The sequence below is a fragment of the Puma concolor genome, chromosome A1 (genome assembly GCF_028749965.1).
Source record: "Puma concolor isolate L17-30 chromosome A1, mPumCon1.1.hap2, whole genome shotgun sequence".
Classification (NCBI taxonomy): domain Eukaryota; kingdom Metazoa; phylum Chordata; class Mammalia; order Carnivora; family Felidae; genus Puma; species Puma concolor.
In genome coordinates this window covers 50,718,060-50,737,202 of record NC_141667.1, presented here as the reverse complement: position 1 = coordinate 50,737,202, position 19,143 = coordinate 50,718,060, and the positions used below count along the sequence as shown (strand labels likewise).

The window sequence follows — 19,143 nt, the reverse complement described above, 5'->3', positions numbered from 1 at the left end:
TCTTAATCAGTGAATGCCTCCTAGGTCCAAGGTGGTAGCATTTGGTGCCGGTTATGTAGCTGCGGTAATGTCTTTTCTGCTCTCGATATATATATATATATATATATATATATATATATATATATATATATATATTTATTATTATTATTATTATTTTTTAATCAATGTAGCAATATATAATCCGGAAAATGGGCAATCTAATCCCTATTTTCCCCTCTGTGCCCATGTGGCGCCACCACTAACTTGAAAACATGCTTTCCTCTTTCTCATGCTGCCCTGCAGATGAGCTATAAAATGACAGAGAGGCGGGCACATGTGCATGCACAAGAAATGTGCTTTAAACATCTCAATATATTACCTGTCTGGCTCTGGCATGCGGCAAGCATGTCTACTGCTCTGCAGAGGCATCCCTCCCGCCCTGCCTGCCTTTGATATGCAAGGAGCTAAGGCCAAATCAGCCACTCTATAATTTCAATTGTAGGCATCTTTGGAGATGAGTGCTTTGGCAGAGAGGTGCCAGGGCCCCAAATTGGACTCCATAATGAAGCCCTCAAAGAGGAGCGATTTTGCAGAATTTAATGGGCTTTGGGGGACAATTTTACAGGCTGGTTTCCAGGAGCACAAATATTCAAATTGCTCAGCCCCTATTTGAAGGCACATCTGAAGCTGCACCCTACAACCCGTGTGTAGCAGGCTCTTTTGAATCTTGTCCTTGAAACAAAAAAAAGGGGGGGGGAGGAAAGAAAGAAATGCAGTGCCCCCTGGGACTTTGCCAGCAGAGACGACGGGTAAGTGCGGAGTGACTGCAAAGCCCTGCCAGGAGTCCTTGGGGCTGGAGGGAGGAAGTGGATGAGAGAGACCGGAGATGAGAAGGGCCTTCAGCAGCCATTGGGGAGGCGGTGGCGGGGGAGAAGAAAGGGAGACACGCACTAAAAACAACAGAAACACAGGTGGAAACGGCCTTGTGGGAAATCAGCCTGTCAACAAACAAAGCTGGAGGCTAGAAACCGCCGCCTCACCAGCCCCGGCTCCTGGGCAAGGAGATCGTTCTGTAAATAAATTAGCGGTGGCTTTGACTGCTAGGAAATTAATACTGACACCATGAAAGCTGCAAATGACTCCCTTTTATCAGGAGCAGCAGCGCTACACTTCGCAAAGGGATCTCTTTTGCCATTCCGCCTTTTATTTTGCTTTGTTTTCTTGGGGAAAGTAAATTAGAGCCACTTACATCAGCAGCTCAGGTTAAAGAAAGGGGAAGAAGAAAGAGAGAGAGAAAAAATAGTTTCATTTCATGTACCAGTGGTTTAGAACTTCATTTAGAGCTAATCACACCCCCATCCTCCTCCAAGCCATTTCTGACAACGACACAGCCTAGATTGCCAATTGGAAGACGCAGAGCCCTGATCTTCACTGGAAACTCACCCAGGGGCTGGAGAGAGGGTCTTGAGCCTTCTGGCAATGGTTGGGCAAGCTCAGTTTCTAGAAAAGGCAATTAACTCAGGGCCAAGTAAACCAGGAACTAATTGTTAAGACCCACCCAGTGCAGACTTCTTTGAGAGGGTCTCAGGCATTTCCTTCAATTTGAGCTCTTCCTCCAGAAAGAGAGCTGCATTTTTCCCTTTGAGAAGATAGGAGTAGCTCCAGATTTATTAGGAGAAAGAAATTCCTTTTTGAATATGACCCAATAAGGCAAAACCAAAGGCCCTGGAACTGTGGTCATGTTTATACTCTGGTAAGAAATCAGAATTTCTTCCATTCTACCCCAGTTCTGCCCTACTAACCACCCTTCTCCCCAAACAAAATAGACCAAGGATTTTAAAGAATTGGATACCTTTAGGAAAATCGGCCTTGTACAAATGTCTGTCATCCAATATCCTGTTAGTTAAAACTCTTCCGTAACAATTGCCATATTTTTCTGGTAAACTCAAAATTGATGGAAATAAAAAGGACTTTGAAGCCTCATAAAATTCTGGACTGCCAGAGGTGTAATTATTTGATCTGAGTTTATAGGAAATTACATGTTGTCTCTCTATGCCTTGGGAAATGATAATCCTTATATAAAGGCTATTGTGACTACATAATAGCCAGAATTCTAGATTAGTGAACATGAGGCCAACACCACCAGAAATCAGAGACTTGGCTGCCCATTAATTCTTTAGTTGATATAGACACAAGCTTATGGGGACACCTTTACTACTTTGTTACAGCTGCAGTCCCAAGTAGATAAGAAACAAATATGAGGCGAAAGAAAACTCAGCCCTTGGACACTCAGCAGTGAAAAATGATTTTTAACGGACACAACAGGAATCATCCTCAAAGCACCATTACAAATCAGTTGACTGAAGTGAAATAAAGGACTTCTGACTAGCTGCAGAGGCCCCTCACTCCTGGAGCATCTAGAAGCCACTCAGCCATAGGCAGTGCCAGATGTGACCCAAGGAAAGCAAAGCAAAGAAGGTGGACCTTGTCAGGGATGCTGGGCATATGAGTGGTGGGCCACAGTAACAAAACAAAGTGACCCAGGTTGCCACAACAGAAGTGGCACAGCTGGATCTCGCCATGTTCCCCAGATGCACACTGCAGGGCTCATGCCAGCGACGGCCTCACTTTCATATGAAGGCCCTACAATGTGTGTGTGTTGGGATCAAGGTGCCAGAAAGCTCTCCGGACAATTGCTTCGTGGGAAACAGACCAATCTGCCAAATGAGCAATTCTGAATAACCAGTTTGTCAAATTATAAAGTTTACAGAATTCATACCGCATGAGATGATTCCCACAGCCTTTGAGGATTTGTTTTGTTTTGTGTTTCAAAGTTTTCATTTCAGCAATTAGGAGAGTTGTCATAGATTGGTAAAAACTAACATGCACATAAAGCCACCCTTTGGAAAACAAATCAAGCCCACAAAAATAAAAAAGGATGCAAATTAGCACAGAACATTTAAAAGGCATATGTATTCTTTGTGTCTGAATGGTTGGGACATTTGATACTTGAATTCCACAAGATACACACTTAATCAGGCTAGTTTAACAAATCATTGCATTAGGAGATACTGAAAACGCAGTAGACCAGACTCAGGAAAGGCTTTAGAACAGACTCTTACTGTATCATGTTTATAAACCTGGACTCACAGCATGCCCACTGCCAGTAACAAAATACCGAAGGAATTTGTATCTGAAGATTCAGAGGTCCCAAAGAACAGGACATATGCAATACTGAACTTTGACTGATCTTGGCTGAATGTCAATGGCAAATTGGCTGGCTGACTCTTCCAGATCTGGTCTAAGGTATTTGTTTGAGAGAGTCTGGTCACTTGATAACTTGTCAGTTCAGTCATTTAGTGAATCTGCTTTTGGAAGGTGGACCTAGAACCTTGGTCAGTGGTCCTTTTTTTATTTTTAATGTTTATTTAGTTTTGAGAGACAGAGTGCAAGTAGGGGAGGGGCAGAGAGAGAGAGGGAGACACAGAATCCAAACCAGGTTCCAGGCTCTGAGCTGTCTGCACAGAGCCTGATGTGGGGCTCCAATTCACAAACTATGAGATCAAGACCTGAACAGGAATCGGATGCTCAACCGACCAGGTCACCAGGCACCCCTGCTCAGTGGTCCTTAAATGCACAAGTACACATGTTGAAAGTAGCTGGCTAGCATAGGGTGGGGTGACAAGCCAGTGTTCATTTAAAGGTGTACAAGTAGCAAAATGCTACTGACTTTTAGAAGGCACTCTCACTGCAAGCTTTCATGTCATCTCAGCAAAGGATGGAAGAATGCCAAAGTTGTATTGAACTTAAAAGAAGAAGAAATGCACATTTGGATACAACTTGTAAAGCATGAAAATATTAATGGATAAGATAATACACAATACTTGTTTATCTACAATATGAGAATAGCAATTTAGGCCCAGATGATTACACAGGATGCGTGATCTTCCAAGCTTTGGGGGGGACAGTACTGAAGTTGAGAAATATTTTCAACCGGTGCATAAAGGCAAAGGACTGCTCTCCATTTTCTTCATGTTTTTTGACAAGCCCAGAGAGTCTTGGCCACTGGCTCTCCCAGAAGTGTCTGTGATTCCAACCACTCAACACAATAAAGACTGTCATTTGCCCGTAGAGCACCTTTGTGTAAATTAGAAAATGACACCTTTTCCTTGAAGGCACGTTATTTCCATGGCTCAGAAAATGACTATAATACACTGATTTTGTTCCAAGTGGATACTTTACTGCCATTTGCAGAAAAGTCGTCATCGTAATTTTACCAATTTGTGATATCGACTATGTGAATTGTGTTCCCTTAGATATGAAACCTTTGTATAGGGTGTAATCTGCCCAAGTATGTGGGGAATCAGACGTAGGGGCAGAATGTGGATCGGAAGATGGCATGCAGACACTAGGAGATGAACTGTAATGGAGGAGAAGAGCATCTGTAATTGGCCTGAGGACAGAGGAGGGCTCCAACTGGAGAGGATACTGCAAGTGCTTTTCCAGTGAGCACTGCTGGCCTAAAACAGGGTTCACACCTACCTCATTTCCTTTCAACCCTCTCCTGGATTACCCTTGTTCTGATTTCCTGTTCTGCTAATAACTGGACCTTTTAACCAGCATTCACTCAGTGTTGTTGTTCTCATCCCGTGCATTTTACAACAAAATTGTACATACTGGGGCATTCAAATGCATCTCTGGACTAATTCCTTCTGAAGGTTAAGAGTCTACGTTCAGTTTGGTTTTAACAACATACTACCTTATATTGCATGTCAAGAATTCATTTGTGATAGTCTTATCTTTCCCTTGGGGGCAGGAATCATGTTTTATATATTTTTATCTTCTTCCCAATACTTACTTCAATTCAGAGCATATAAGAAATTATTTTAAGAACTTACTGACTTAAGAATTCACTCTATGACAGTATTCTAAGCATGTCCCACTACTGTATGAAAGAGACTTGCACCAAAATATTTGTGGCAGATCTCATAATGGATCTTGCTCCTCTAGTCGGTCATGACTTGTAGATGAAAAAAAGTAGAATTGGATTTTGTCAGGATGCTCCAATATACTAATTTAGATCTAATTCTACAGACAGTGAGGTTTAAAGTTTCCACAAATTCTTTCCCACCAGACTATACTCTCATTGTTTCATACTTTTAGAAGAAGTCCAGGGGAATTTAGTGGGATCCAAATAGAGACAAGTTCCTGGTGAACAGTTATGTGGTAATGAATCCTGGGACTTGATTTTTGCTCCATTGATGTCCTGCATGATGCCTTTTGAGGAATCCTGGAGGGACAGCTTATAGCTCTCCCAGAACGAAGAGTGATCAGAATATAAAGATGCGATCAAGGGAATTATGATATTGAATATACGGCTCTAGAAAGGCACCTCCCAAGCCATATTCCATGGGTCATTAGTCCCAGGAGGTCATCCGACTTGTCTCACTTTCCCCTACATGTGGGAAACATATGTAGTCATTTAAAGAAAACCAATACATTTGACATAATAAAGGTTTAATTTGGTTTCATCCAGCTTTTCCCAAATATATTTGATCCAAGTACTCCAACCTCTTTTTGGTAATGTTCTTTATCATCTTCTAGAACTAGTGCTACATGGAATGTGCATTGGGAAATAAAGCTTTGGAGAAAAGGGGAGCGAAGCCAGATAATTTGAAGACAGCTAGCAAAGACTTTAATATACTTAATTATTACTTATGTAAAATTTATATGCTAAGCAATATATACCTATACGTGTTGTTTGTACATAGTTGGCTGATAAGAATTTGCAATGTATAGAGTAATCCACAAATACATAATAAGACAGCCTAAAGATAAGAATAATATAAATAAGCCAAAAGGACAGCACCTAACTTTCCTTACACTTTTAGTAATAGGAAACAAATGTCCTCATAAAAACACACCAGTGGCACATTCAGTAAAGCATCCAGCTGGTCCACTGCTTTATTCTTCTGTAACATAACTAGGATGGCCCAACTGATCTCTATTATTGACCAGAAGGCATCCCATAAAATCAGGCAAAGTATTTGGGAAAGCCAGCATTCTAAGGATTTTACTCAAACCTTGATCCTAGATATACAATGTGCACATATGCAATGTAACTTGTATCATAAGAAGGTGAATGTTTAATATACGGAAGACAACAACAGATTTGCAGACAAAGTATCATTGGAATGATGGTAAAGTCCAAAGCACAAGGTCAAGAGTTCCTTTAGAGTTGTTAAATAATTGTATTGACGGAACAACTTTCAAACAAAATTGGAGCAAGACACAAAATTTATAGGGCAACTTCCTTCTACATTGGAAAGTCTTAATGTGATAGACTTAGAAATCTGTGTTTTCCAGCCCTCAACATGATTTTCTCAGAAATCTGTATTTTCCAGAATCTGGAACAGATTCACTTGATCACCAAGTCAGGAAAAAAAGAACACCTTTGGCTGTGAAAGACAAGACGTTGGTTGAGTCTAGAAAAAACAAGACAAACAGATTAAATCTATTCCACTGAAACATAGATATATAATTTCTCTCCAGAGAATACCAAAGACTGACAATAAACAAAGAAATAACATGTTTCTTAACTTGTGAAATGTGACAGTCAATGGCATATGGCAAAACAAAATGCAAGGAAACAATGTTACCGGTTTTCCAATGTTAGTAGCTACAGAGGAAGTGGAAGGCATATCTCCATGCTAAAAGAAAGTGCTAAAAAGAAGTTACTCTCACAAGTTCCTTTATAGGAGGGCTCTTCTTACTTTTACTATGAGCAGTACTCTACAGTTTGGGGACAGGAAAGCCAAGATTGATCAAGTCAACTATTCAGGATTTTCTAAGGTATCTGCTCTGCCTGCAAACGTCCTCCTCCTAGTAACAAAACTGTTCAACAGGACCAGAATTACTTCCACTTTCAGGTCATGACATAGGCACATGGCACAGACCTGGCCAGTGGGAACATCCCTTTGTTCTCTAGCCATAGTGATTGGTTCAGAGATGCACGCGGGACCTCTGCTGGCCAATGAGAATCACACACAGGGCATCTGCCAGAGCTAGTGGGAAAGAGGTGCTCTTTTTTCCTGGGGAGTTTGCTACAGTAAGAGGCTAAAACCCTGCAGCAGCTGATAGCCACCGCTGTTACCATCCAGTAAGGTCTTGTCTGAAGAAAAGCTAAGAGGTGAAGAAAACAGAGCTAAAAATTACATAGAGATAGATTCCAGGTATTTTTTAAGTACATGAGTCCACATGATGAATTTTCATCTACATGAGTTAATAAACCCCTTTTTAGGTTTACATAGCTGGAGGGTTTCCTTTTTCTTTTTTTTTCTTTTCCTCTTCTCTTCTCTCCTCTCCTTTACTCCTCCTTCTCTTCCTTCTCTTCTTTCTTTGCCATGAGCGACCTAACAATAGAGAAGCTGACCCAAGGCCAGTGGTTATATTGACTGATTTGGACAAAGAGCTGGTGACTATAATTCACAAGGAACAAATAAGAAATCTGTCCATATAATAATGACTTTTAGGGCTGTGCTCAAGGAAACATATTTATAAGACTGATGAATACTTGATGGTCAACATATAATGCTATGTGGTAATTAGTTATGAATTTTAAGCAGTTTTTATATTTTATTATAAGTACTTCATATATATATTATATATATGTTTATATGTACATAAATGCACTTCATATGTCCATCTCCTATAATAATAATAATAATAATAATAATAATAATAATAATAGCTAAACATAGAAAGAACTCAATCAAAGCATCATATCCGTATTCCCAACTAGAGTAAACTCAGGGAAGGCAGGAAGAAATATGACTTCTTTCCCACTGGATCCCTACTGTCCATCACAGAACCTGGCACATGACTGGCTTTCCATTTGTGAAGGAAATAATAGCACTTCCTGTATTTCCTTTCACATGTTCAGATTTATCTGTACTCAGATCCAACAAATGTTGCCAAGTTCACTTTTCCTCAAGTGGGAAGAGGGAAATCAGTTGAAATGTATTTTCATGTATATATTGGAAGACAGATAGTTAACATCCTATACAGATAAAGACTCACTGGACTAAGGAGTGTGTAAGCAACTTGGAATGCTGGTAAGCAAAATTTTGTTTCAAGTGTGTTGAATAAAATATTAAATCTTCAGAGAGACCTACTTCTTTGAATTTTAGGGTTTGCTAAGATCTTAACCTAAAATCTCTCTTCTTAGTCCTTGAAAAAAACAAGTGCTTCCTACAATATGTCAGCCTTCCAAAAAGATCATTCAATAAATGAAGAGAAAAGGTTATGTATTAGAAAGAAAAAAGTTATATTCTTATTTTGCCCCATTTACCAATGCATCCTCTAGACAGATGAGACATTTAAATACAGAAATAAAGCAATAATTAAGAAATATAACTAAATAAATTCTTTATGGAAAAATCATGACAGATTTGATTTGTACCCCCAAAACAGTATGAAGAAATCAATAAGCAAACAACAAACTGGGAAATATACTTTAAATATGAAGTGAACAAAGGGGTTGATCTTCTAAACATGTAAAAAGAACATGAACATGCAATTCACGAAAGAAGAAATATAAACGGCTGATACACATATGCAAACAATGTTCAACTCTTGCAGTAATAAAAATCACAAAAATAAATCAAGATATAATTTATTTGGCCCAGTTAAATGGAAAATATGAACAAGATTCATAATCCCCAATCTTGGCAAGGAAAATGGGCCCTTCCATAAAATTTGATTGGAGTACAGTTTCAGTACAGCTTTTTCTGGAAGATGATTTTAAAACATGTACTAAAGGCTTTAAAAAAGTTCACAATTACATTCCTCTTCACCAGCAATTCTATTCTTAGAAAAAGAATTGAGATGAGTATGATGATTCATATTTTAACAATTCACATAAAAGACCAAGCTAGAAACAACCACCATGCCCAACAATAGGGGACTGGTTAAGTAAGTTATAGTCACAAGATTGAAGATGTTCTAGCAATGATATTATGTACTGACATGGGAAGATGGTTGTAGCATACTGCTATGAAAAAAGCAGGTTCTAAAACAGAGAATATAGTACAATACAGTTTTTGTAAGAAAAAGAATACATATATTCTGATATGCATAAATACTGAATGGAAGGGCATAATCTAAAATATTAACCATCATTTGGAGTTAATAGGTTAGTGGGACTATGGATGTTCTTTTTCTTTGTATTAAAAGGTTTTTGAATGGAATATGTATGTTAACATATATACAGAAAAACACACACATGATATGTGTATAGTATGATGCATTTTCAGAAATTAAACAAACCTATGGAATGAAATCAAGAAACAGAATATTTCTGTACCTCCTGAATTCTTCTTCTTTCCCCTTCAGTCTATGATAATTCTTCCAATTGATTATTATGGATTCCAAAAGTACAGAATGGTTTTGTTTGTTTTATATATGTGAAATCATATAGTAGATACTCTTTTGTGTCTAGCTTCTTTCAGGCAACATTATGTTTATAAGATACATCCAATTTATTGTGCCCAGCTATACTTTGTTTATTCTCATTGCTGTGGAATAGTCCATCATGCAGACATACCACAATTTACTTATGCTTTAATTTACATTGGTCTCAAACTGAGAACTACACAAAGGGGATTTGTGTAGTTCTCAGTTTGAGACCACTGTAAATAGTGCTGCTTTGAATATTCTAAACCATGTCTCCTTATGAACATATGTACACACCGTTGTTGGATACATACCTAGGAATGGGATTGCTGTGTCAGAAAGCATAGTATGCTCAGCTTTTATATCACCAAGCAGTTTTCTAGAGTGGTGTACCAATTTACTCTCCTACTATCAGTATAGGAGAAGTATGCCCTATTTATTATCCGACTCTTCAGACAGTTGTGGCACCAATAAAGAAGCAGCAGAAAGAGAAATCAAAGAATTCATCCCATTTACAATTGCATCAAAACCTATATGAAACCTAGGAATAAACCTAACCAAAGGGGTACAAGATCTATACTATGGAAACTGTTCAATGCTTATGAAAGAAATTGAAGAAGACACAAAGAAATGGAAAAACATTCCATGCTCATGGATTGGAAGAAAAAAAAGTGTTAAAATGTCTATTCTACCCAAAGCAATGTAAACATTTAATGCAATCCCTATCAAAATACCACCAGCATTTTTCACAGAGCTACAACAAGCAATACTAAAGTTTGTCTGGAACCATAAAAGACCCCAAATAACCAAAGCAATCTTGAAAAAGAAAAGCAAACCTGAGGCATCACAATTCCAGACTTCAAGCTATCTTACAAAGCTGTAATCATCAAGACAGTATGGCACTGGCATAAAAACAGACACATAGATCAATGGAACAGAATAGAAAACCCAGAAATGGACTCACAACTTCATGGTCAGCTAATCTTTGACAAAGCAGGAAAGAACATCTAATGGAAAAAAGTCTCTTCAACAGATGGTGTTGGGAAAACTGGACAACAACATGTAAAAGAGTGAAACCAGATCAGTTTATTACACCATACAGAAAAATAAATTCAAAATGTATGAAAGACCTAAATATGAGAAAAGGAAACCGACAAACTCCTAGAGGAGAACACAGCCAGCAACCTCTTCAATCTTCGCAGAAGCAACTTCTTACTAGACAGGTATTCAGAGGCAAGGGAAACAAAAGCAAAAATGAGATATTGGAACCTCATCAAGATAAAAAGCTTCTTCGCAGGAAAGGAAACAATCAACAAAACCAAAAGGCAACCTTTGGAATGGGACAAGATATTTGCAAATGAGATATCTGCTAAAGGGTTAGTATCCAAAATCTATAAAGAACTTACCAAACTCAACACCCAAAAAAACAACTAATCCAGTGAGGAAATGGGCAAAAGAAACGAGTAGACATTTTTCCAAAGAAGACACATCTATATGGCTAACAGATATATGAAAAGATGCTCAACATCATCAGGGATATACAAATCAAAACTACGATGAGGTCTCACCTCATTCCTGTCAGAATGGCTAGAATTAACAACACAGAAAATTGGTGTTGGTAAGGATGTGGAGAAAGGGGAACAGTTTTGTACTGCTGGTTGGAATGCAAACTGGTGCAGCCACTCTGGAAAACAGTATGGAGATTCCTTAAAAAGTTAAAAATAGAACTACCCTATGATCCAGAAATCGCACTACTAGGTATTTACCTAAAGGATATAAAAATTATGATTTGAAGAGGCACATACACCCCAATGTATATAACAGCCTTATGAAAAATAGTCAAACTAGGGAAAGAGCCCAAATGTCCATCAGCTGATGAATAAAGAAGTTGTGATGTTTGCATACAATGGACTATTACTCAGCAATCAAAAAGAATGAAATCTTGCCATTTGCAACAATAGGATGGAGCTAGGTGGTATTATGCTAAGCAAAATAAGTCAGGAAAAGACAAATACCATACGATTTCATTCATATGAGGAATTTAAGAAACAAAACGGATAAACATAGGGGAAGGGGAAAAAAGAGAGAAGAAAGTAAACTGTAATAGAGTCTCAACTACAGAGAACAAACTGAGGGTTTCTGGAGAGGAGGTGGATGGGGGCTGGGCTAAATGAGTGATGGGTACTAAGGAGGGCACTGGTTGAGGGTGTTGTATGTAAGTGATGAATCACTGAATTCTACTCCTGAAACTAATATTACACTATATGTTAACTAACTAAAATTTAAATAAGAACTTGAAACAAACAAAAAATCAATTGCCTCTATTTGTTTTTTTTATAAACACCCCTGGGGGGAAAAAAAAACTTTTCCCAGGGCAAGCACACAGGTTAAAAAAGACAACCTCCCATGTGAGGTCTTCCAGGGAACCACCAGACAGGAGGTCAAATAACGGGAATGAGGTTTGAAGGAGCTCCAGTGCCATATTTCCCCCTTCAGTTGCTGCCTGGGGGTTGGTTTTCACTGTTATTATGGACTTTGGGTTTTCAAGACTACCAAATAGTTGGGAGGGTGAGTGTGGTATGTGAATAGGGCAACCAAAAATGCCACAAAGCCTTTGTTCTTACTGAGATGCACTTACTCTTCTTTAATAAATGTTCCCTGGAGTACTGTAAGCCTTTGGTTAATTCCCAGAGTTCTAAAAACTTGACTCTGACAATTTTTGCCAGTTTTCTAATTGCTTTTGTGGAGGAGATAATTTTTGGAAGTCTAAATACTTATTTACTTCGTCCTTGCCAACATCACTCAATATGCCTTTTTAAAATATAGTCTTTACCACAATCCCAAGACACGTATAATGATTGGGCCATTTTACGGATGATAACACTAAGACTTGGGATCAGGTCTTGGGAACGTGTTCAGAGGTATAGTTAGTAAATGCAAGTGCTAGGGTTCAGACTCTGGTTATTGAACTTTCCTGATTGAACTCTTAACATTACATTCACTAGTGAAGAGATAATAGGAGCAAGAAAATGCCTCAAGCCCTGGCCCTCTTCTCAGATCCATGATTTCAGGAGAGGCAGTGGGGTGTGGAGAGATGTTGGCATTATTTTCCTTCAGTATAAAAAGGAGATAATATTACCACTTCTCTTCCTAAATCCTCAGAATCCAAAGATTCTGTGTAGAGAAATAACACTCTGAAGTGCTGGAAAATTGCTGTTATGTAAGAGACAGTATCCTAGAAAATAATATTTTATGACATTCTCAGAAAAATGCCAAACAGGCCTAAACTATCATGTCCTTCCTGGAGGAGCTTCCTTCACAAGCAGGAAGGGCCCCTCGCCGTGTGGGCTGTGCTCCAATGAGCAAAGCTTTTCAGCTTATGTGGCCGTCAAATCCATGTTTGTACCATTTGCCTTCTCCCAACTCATGATTAAATGAAAACAATAGCCAGGACTACACCAGCTTGAGGAAGAATGTCCTTCTCTGAGTGCTCAACCCTTAGAAGGATTGTTTTGTTATTTCTGTCACCAGTGTGTGGAAACATGGAGCTCGATTTTTCAAGAGAGCGATGGAAATAGGACTAACAAGTGGTCCCAGATTCACTCATATGAAAACAATAACACATTCTGTGACTTGGAGGTCTGGAGGTTTATGTTGGCACCAATTGGAATGCTAATGTGCAAAGAATCTGGTCTCTCCTCTCAAACACTAACAAACACCAGTCATTTCCTACTGATTGGTTTCAACCTAACAAGCATTTTTTTGAGCCCAAAAGAATATTTCATTGTAGAATATTTAGATTATGTTGATTACTCACTTATGAGCCATAAGTTGGCCAATGAAGAACAGATTGCTTCAACTTGGTATCTACCACCCACTCACCACCACCACCACCACCACCACCCAAGATTAATAGTCATAAACACAACAAGATATCACATAAAAGGGATCTAAACTTTTCTTAAATGCTTCATGAACTTTGGAGTGTCAGAGATCCCTCTGAGCATATGGTAAACACTGTGGACATCTTGTCTTGTGAAATGGTCCTACCAATAGAATTGCACATTCATGTTGGGGCTCATGGGCTCTCTGAAAGCTTATCCATCATTGAGGATTCTTTCTACGGTGAATCTTTGTCCAGTGCACTAATGTCTTGTTCATACATGTTCCAAAGCACATCTCATAGAACAACTCTGAACTCTCCTCCTGCCAATTTAGAATTCTGCTTTGACTTCAGAATTGGCTTGTACAAGTGAACCTGGATCATCATTTTTGGAAGACTGCTATCCGATTGTGTGAGCAGATCCTTATAGAGGGTATAAAGTGTCATGGAACAAACTGTCGCACCAGCAATGTAATTGATTACTCAGAAATGTGTGTGATTGCTATTTCTCAAAGAGGTGTTTTGGGGGGCCCCTGGGGGCTCAATTGACTAAGCATCTGACTCTCGATTTTGGCTCATGATCTCACAGTTCATGTGATCGAGCCCTGCATCAGGCTTTGTGCTGACAGTGCAGAGCCTCCTTAGGATTCTCTGTCTCCCTCTCTCTATGCCCTTCTCCTGCTCTCTCTCTCTCTCTTTTTCTCTAAAATAAATATTTTTAAAAAAGAAATTTTGTAAAGAGATATGTTTTTATTTCATATCAGCACGTACAAAAACATTAATGCAGGGGTTAAGATACAGGAAAACAGAATGAGTAACTTGCAAGTCATTTTAAGTATCAGTGAGTAAAGTAAAATTATAGCTATGGTGCTATTTTAGTTTTTACTTATTTGCACTGCCAAATATTAAAATATAATTTTCAAGCACAGCTACCTTCTTTGTATTTAATTGTCTTTAATTCAATAGGCACTGTTTAGTATCAGTCAAGGGGTAGGCCATGTGGCAGGCACTGGGTTACAAGATGGCTGAGGTTCTTTAGGAGCTCACAGTTCCATGGGGAGCACCAACATGCAAGACAGTTTCATATACTAGGGTTGGTCCAGGTAATAGCGGTGCACAAAAGGACTCTGGCAGCACACAGATGCATGGACCATCTGGGTGAAGAAAGAATGAGGAAGGTGACAAGGGAGAAGTCAGGGGAAGCCTCTGGGTGAGACGAAACAACAGACTTTTGAAGGAAAAATGGAGCATCAGGAATTCTAAAGAAAAAGGACAAGATTCCAAAAGTCATGGAACAGTAGATGCATAGGGGTTGCTGTGAGTTGTGCAGTTTGACTGGGGTGTGACACGTAATGGAGGGCATGGGAAGAATGGGGCTGAAGGGGTAGGTAGGGTAGCTGGCCCATGGAGAGTGTTGTTTGCCTTTAAAAGAAATAGATCTTGGTCTTAGATGCCATGGCAAGTTGTGTGAGCATAGTAATGTGAGCAGGCCATGCGTTAGCTTGCAGGGTCTGGCTACCGCAGGGAGGACAGATTTAGGGCAGAAGTAGAAAGACCAGGAAGGAGGTTGTTGCACCCATCACTGTGAGAGGTGGTGAAGGCCTGCCTTGGGGAAACGGTGGTTAGGGCAGAGAAAAAGGGACTAGCTCCGGGAAAACTTGAGAGACAGAATTGCTAGGACTGGTGACTGATCAGAGGTTGGAGAGAGGTGGTGGAGAGAGGATGAACAAATGTGGTTCAATGAACTCAGAGCGATTATATGAGGTGGGGAACATCTGGTGCAGTAAGGAGGAGGTACTGCATTGTGCCTTGGGTGCAGATGGGGCACCTTGTAAGTATCTGAGAATGAAACTAAGGGTGATGGTTAAAACCATGTGAGAGATCACCCAGTGGAAACACGTAGAAAATTAGAATCCTTAATATTTTGGAATCATAAGCTTCTAAAAGGATATGAAGAAAAACACTGACTTACTCCCCAGGAAAGCACCCATGAGTGCGTGCACACATGATTTTACTCATCACTTCAGTGGGTCACCAAGCTCAAGTTTAAATCTATGAAGAGTGAGGGGAGCATTCTATGGCAGGACGTGAGCAATGTTGGATTCAAGTGTCTGGCTCATGTATCAAGCAAGCATGGTGTCCCCAGATGGGACCATCTCCTGCAGATGGCCTTGGCGAGACCACCTGATCTTAGAACAGGGGAAAGAGATGAGGAAGCCTGAGTGATTGCCAGCTCTCCCTCACTTATGGGGTTGACAGCAGCATTGGAGAGTTGAGAATTGCTGACCTCTCCTCTACGGGTCACATGGCTCTGCCTCACACCTCTGCCCCTTCATCTCAGGGCTCACGTTGACAAACTCATCTTCCAAATATGTGCCTGTCATTAAGCAGGGAGAGGGGGACAGAAACTGAGAATTTCTGCCCAACATATGATCATATAGAATAATTTTTCCAAGGAATTTTTTTTTTAAATTTTTTTTTTCAACATTTATTTATTTTTGGGACAGAGAGAGACACAGCATGAACGGGGGAGGGGCAGAGAGAGAGGGAGACACAGAATCGGAAACAGGCTCCAGGCTCTGAGCCATCAGCCCAGAGCCTGACGCGGGGCTCGAACTCACGGACCGCGAGATCGTGACCTGGCTGAAGTCGGACGCTTAACCGACTGCGCCACCCAGGCGCCCCTCCAAGGAATTTTTTAAAGTTTGTTTGCTTGCTTGCTTGTTTATTTATTTATAGAGCATGTGTGAGCAAGGTGAGGGTAGAGAAAGAGGGAGAGAGAGAATCCCAAGTAGGATCCCCTCTGTCAGCTCAGAGCCTGACAAGGGGCTCGATCCCACAAACTGTGAGATCATGACCTGAACTGAAATCAAGAGTCAGATGCTTAACTAATTGAGCCACCCAGGTGCCCCTTCAAGGAACTTTTATACCCATTATTTCAACTACTTCTATTACATGTACATAAATTTCAGGTCTTGTAATTTATGGGGGGGGGGGGATCTGAATCAGGGAAGAGGTAATGGATGTGCCTACAGTCACAAAATAATTCCGGAAGGAGTTCTGATCATTGGCAGACCAATTTTCTAGCTATAAGTTCATGTTACTTTAATCCAAAGATCCATGGAAACATGTCAAAAAAACCCCTGAATTGTTATTTATAATTTTCTCTTATTCTTATTAAAGTTTTCTTGAAGAACCAGTTACAACATTAGTATAACAACTTGTGGTTTCCTGATGAAAAAGGAAGAGAGGGATCCTGAAACAAATGTTCCTCTGAGTTTATTGTTAACTCAGTTTGGCTTTTATTTATTTTGTTATTTTTGTTGGCTTCTCTACATTTTGCTTTAAGAAGGCACAGATATTTGAAATATACATTAATGTCCCTAAAAAATCCATTGGGTTAAGGGAGAGATTAAAATTATTGAACACCTACTACATACCAAGGATAGAGTTATGTATATATGCATTCACTGAATATTCACAGTAAACTTTTAAGTATCATCATCCACATTTTATAGATGATAAAGATAGTATCAGTGAGTTCAAACCTCATCCATGGTCACATGGCTTCATTATGTCATGATGAGACACATATTTGTCCAGTTTCAAAACCAATTCTTTCCCCATGGCACCATCCTGTATAGTTTGCATGTGGGAGCAAAGCTCAGGACAGCTCAGGGTTGATCATCTCCAAGTGAGAGTGAATGTTGGCGTAGTCTCCTTGTGTGTCGCCAAAGGTGACTGCAGCCCTTCTCCCTCTACTATGGGCATGCTTCTCTTCTCTTTTCCTTTCCCTCCTTATGCTTCTGCGTCCTCACTCCATATTATTTATCCACTTTCCCATTTTGCTTCTTGAAACTTCTAAAATAATTTAGAGCTGAGGACTCAATCCTTTACAGACTTGGTCTTAGTCATTCTTTAGATCCAAATCTCTAACTCCGTGGTATTGAGGGAATTGAGTGTAGTCATTCAGGGTGAGGGTTCTGGAGACAGATTTCATCAGTTCCAATGCCAATCTCTGATGGCTCCATGTGGCTCCTCCAGTGGCTCCATGCTAAGCCCTTAACCTCTGCTTTCTCTCCCATCCCCCTCCTTCTCCACCACCCCCTTCTCCCTCCCTTCCTCCATCTCCCCCTCTCCCTCTTTTGCCCTCCGTTCCCCCTCTCCTTTCCCCCCCTCCTCTGTCTGTCATGTGAAGACACAGCAAGAAAGCAGTCATCTGGGGAAAAAGAAGGGAGTCCTCACCAGAACCTAATCTTGCTGACACCCTGATCATGGACTTCCAGACTCCAGAACTGTGAGAGAATAAATCTATGTTGTTTAAGCTCCCCAGTTTGTGATACTTTGTTATTATAGTCCAAGCTAAGACACTTAATTTGGAGAATGCCATTTTAGACTGGGTAGTCTGAGAAGGCCTCTCCCAAAAGTCGACATTTGAGCTAAGATCTGAATTTGACAGGAAGGCAGTCAAGTGAAGATCTGGGGTAAAGGAATACATTTTTGAGTATGGAGGATTTGTAAGGAAGCCTGACCCTTTGTATAACTTATGAAGCACTGACAGAAGGTTATCATTTCTCCACTCCTCCACTCCTCTCCCCCAGGGTCTACCAGTAATGCCTCATGCCCAGGACTCAGTGCCCTTAACTAGTAAGTTTGGTCCCTATGGAACCATCCACATGGTCCTAGCCTTCTCAGAAAGCCTTCTGGGTTTGTTGTTTCCCCGATTTCCTTTCTCTATCAAAACTTGCCTTTCCTGTGTCCCATTTCCTCGGTAATTCATATTGGCTGACATACCTGAGGGACATAAGTTACTCCTCCCAGATAACATCTACATTTCACAGGGACCTCCTAAAGGCCACTTAGTTCTAGGCGAGTGGCAGAGATGAAGCGATCCAGGCATGACAGGGGCCACTGAGGGGGTATTGTACAGCAGATGATCAGGACAGGGAGATACACATTCCCTTTCAAGGTTGGCTTTTTCTGTGAAAAGAAAACCACTGAATATACTCCAAACTGACACTTAAGAACAAAGATTTCTATTTCAGTTCCAAACATAACTAAAAATGGAGCTAGGTTGCAATTTAGGGCAAATATTGACAATATCTCCAATAGATTGTATCCCAGTACACTTATATCAACTCTGGGTTGAATAATTCTTTGTGAAAGAATTTTCGATTAGTATCTGAGTTTTAAACGTTGAACTACAAAGGAGCTGCTAAAACCTCAAGCAGCTAAAATCTAGTTCCCAATTCACAAGAAATTTGGCCAAGGAAGACATTAAATAGAGTGGTGTCACTAGTCAGAATTGATGAGATGCAAGCACGGAGATGGTACCTATCAAAAGGGAAATTAGAATAAATGAATATTAAAATATTTAAATTTATAATAATGTGTTCAAAACACAGTTCTGAAGAACATTATCATTGGAAGTGAGAAACCAGTGCTAAGTCACTTATAGTCTTTTCTAAGCAAGCTTCCTACCCCATTTCAACTCATTAGGATAATATTAGCTTCAAGTGTAATGGTGTAATTTTAACTGTACTGTACACAAATTACTCTGGTTCTCACTCTGACAAGGTTTAGCAATAATCCCTCTTGGCAGACCTTTGGCAATTGCTACAATGCTGGAAAAACAAAAAGAATGAGATATTTAGGGGAAAAAGATATTATATATATTATATATATATTTTATATATATTTATATATATAATATATATATAATATATATAATATTTTTTCAAGATAGCTAGTGGATCACATTTACCTAAAGAACAGAGAAGAATGCTTCCAAATTCTCTAAGTTTCATAGCTATCTTTCTAAAGGGGAA

The 19,143-nt window shown here is 39.7% G+C and overlaps 1 long non-coding RNA gene across 2 annotated transcripts in view; it reads right to left on the bottom strand.

Moving 5' to 3' along the window:
* The window catches only part of LOC147584153 (uncharacterized), a 449,134-nt gene that overhangs the window by 50,935 nt on the left and 379,056 nt on the right, over positions 1-19,143 (bottom strand). The window contains exon 4 of one of the 2 annotated variants that reach the window (XR_015250537.1): positions 18,041-18,295. The exons of the other annotated variant lie outside the window; for it this stretch is intronic. This is a non-coding gene — a long non-coding RNA (uncharacterized LOC147584153). Of the gene's footprint in view, positions 1-18,040; positions 18,296-19,143 lie in introns of those variants that run through there. 2 annotated transcript variants of the gene reach the window in all.